This window comes from Balaenoptera physalus (genome assembly GCF_965194825.1).
Source record: "Balaenoptera physalus genome assembly, chromosome: 11".
NCBI classification, from domain to species: domain Eukaryota; kingdom Metazoa; phylum Chordata; class Mammalia; order Artiodactyla; family Balaenopteridae; genus Balaenoptera; species Balaenoptera physalus.
In genome coordinates, this window is record NC_138896.1 from 106549379 (window position 1) to 106552246 (window position 2868).

Genomic DNA, 2868 nt, shown 5'->3' on the forward strand with positions numbered 1-2868 from the left:
AACTGAAGAATAAAAACCATATGATCATCTCAATAGATGCAGAAAAAGCTTTTGACAAAATTCAACACCCATTTATGATTAAAACTCTCCAGAAAGTGGGCATAGAGGGAACCTACCTCAACATAATAAAGGCCATATATGACAAACCCACAGCAAACATCATTCTCAATGGTGAAAAACTGAAAGCATTTCCTCTAAGATCAGGAACGAGACAAGATGTCCACTCTCACCACTATTATTCAACATAGTTCTGGAAGTCCTAGCCACGGCAATCAGAGAAGAAAAAGAAATAAAAGGAATACAAATTGGAAAAGAAGAAGTAAAACTGTCACTGTTTGCAGATGACATGATACTATACATAGAGAATCCTAAAACTGCCACCAGAAAACTGCTAGAGCTAATTAATGAATATGGTAAAGTTGCAGGATACAAAATTAATGCACAGAAATCTCTTGCATTCCTATACACTAATGATGAAAAATCTTAAAGAGAAATTATGGAAACACTCCCATTTACCACTGCAACAAAAAGAATAAAATACCTAGGAATAAACCTACCTAGGGAGACAAAAGACCTCTATGCAGAAAACTATAAGACACTGATGAAAGAAATTAAAGATGATACCAACAGATGGAGAGATATACCATGTTCTTGGATTGGAAGAATCAACATTGTGAAAATGAGTATACTACCCAAAGCAATCTACAGATTCAATGCAATCCCTATCAAATTACCAATGGCATTTTTTACGGAGCTAGAACAAATCATCTTAAAATTTGTATGGAGACACAAAAGACCCCGAAGAGCCAAAGCAGTCTTGAGGGAAAAAAATGGAGCTGGAGGAATCAGACTCCCTGACTTCAGACTATACTACAAAGCTACAGTAATCAAGACAATATGGTACTGGCACAAAAACAGAAACACAGATCAATGGAACGAGATAGAAAGCCCAGAGATTAACCCACGCACCTATGGTCAACTAATCTATGACAAAGGAAGCAAAGATATACAGTGGAGAAAAGACAGTCTCTTCAATAAGTGGTGCTGGGGAAACTGGACAGCTACATGTAAAAGAATGAAATGAGAATACTCCCTAACACCATACACAAAAATAAACTCAAAATGGATTAGAGACCTAAATATAAGACTGGACACTATAAAACTCTTAGAGGAAAACATAGGAAGAACACTCTTTGACATAAATCACAGCAAGATCTTTTTTGATCCACCTCCTAGAGTAATGGAAATAAAATAAACAAAATAAAAATAAACAAGTGGGACCTAATGAAACTTCAAAGCTTTTGCACAGCAAAGGAAACCATAAACAAGACGAAAAGACAACCCTCAGAATGGGAGAAAATATTTGCAAATGAATCAACGGACAAAGGATTAATCTCCAAAATATATAAACAGCTCATTCAGCTCAATATTAAAGAAACAAACACCCCAATCCAAAAATGGGCCGAAGACCTAAATAGACATTTCTCCAAAGAAGACATACATACGGCCACGAAGCACATGAAAAGATGCTCAACATCACTAATTATTAGAGAAATGCAAATCAAAACTACAATGAGGTATCACCTCACTCCTGTTAGAATGGGCATCATCAGAAAATCTACAAACAACAAATGCTGGAGAGGGTGTGGAGAAAAGGGAACCCTCTTGCACTGTTGGTGGGAATGTAAATTGATACAGCCACTCTGGAGAACAATATGGAGGTTCCTTAAAAAACTAAAAATAGAATTACCATATGACCCAGCAATCCCACTACTGGGCATATACCCAGAGAAAACCGTAATTCAAAAAGACACATGCACCCGAACGTTCATTGCAGCACTATTTACAATAGCCAGGTCATGGAAGCAACCTAAATGCCCATCAACAGACGAATGGATAAAGAAGTTGTGGTACATATATACAATGGAATATTACTCAGCCATAAAAGGGAACGAAATTGGGTCATTTGTTGAGACGTGGATGGATCTAGAGACTGTCATACAGAGTGAAGTAAGTCAGAAAGAGAAAAACAAATATCGTATATTAATGCATGTATGTGGAACCTAGAAAAATGGTACAGATGAGCTGGTTTGCAGGGCAGAAGTTGAGACACAGATGTAGAGAATGGACATATGGACACCAAGGGGGGAAAACTGCGGTGGGCTGGGGATGGTGGTGTGCTGAATTGGGCGATTGGGATTGACATGTATACACTGATGTGTATAAAATTGATGCCTAATAAGAACCTGCAGTATAAAAAAACAAACAAACAAAACAACTAATACTAAACTTTCATTGGGTTATTTGTATGGAAATATATTAATATAAATGTTTCAGACATTACATGAAATTTCTAAAAATCTTATATTTGTATTTGTATGGAAATATGTTAATATAAATGTTTCAGACATTACATGAAATTTCTAAAAATCTTATATGTTCTGGAATAATGTTATAAGTAATAATCCTAGTTATTACTTTAAAATGTATATCTCAGAAATAACTAATTTTCTTGTCAACTGTATTATTATGAACTTTCATCAAATCTTTAACTGTGGTCATTTCTAAGTCTTTTGTCATTTACAGACAGTTCTGGGTGTACTCTGATGCTTTTGCAAATATGTTCCTATAAAAGGGTTTCATCTTCAAGAAATTCATGGAAAAGACTCTGACAAGTACAGGTTTCTGGTAACTGACTGTACTGCTGAACTGAATGAATAAGCATTTTCAGAACTCTAATGAAAAACTGATGAACTCATAAAAGTGCTAACAAAAGATCAAGATGAAAAAAAAATTAATTACATGGGACTGAGTGAACTGATGAGGATGAGTATAATTTTTGTGACTTTCTGTCTGAATTAAAAAAAA

The 2868-nt window shown here is 35.2% G+C and overlaps 1 protein-coding gene across 10 annotated transcripts in view; it reads right to left on the reverse strand.

Annotated features, from left to right (window-relative positions):
- The window catches only part of TMCC1 (transmembrane and coiled-coil domain family 1), a 220624-nt gene that overhangs the window by 124742 nt on the left and 93014 nt on the right, over window positions 1-2868 (reverse strand). The gene's annotated exons all lie outside the window — the stretch shown is intronic.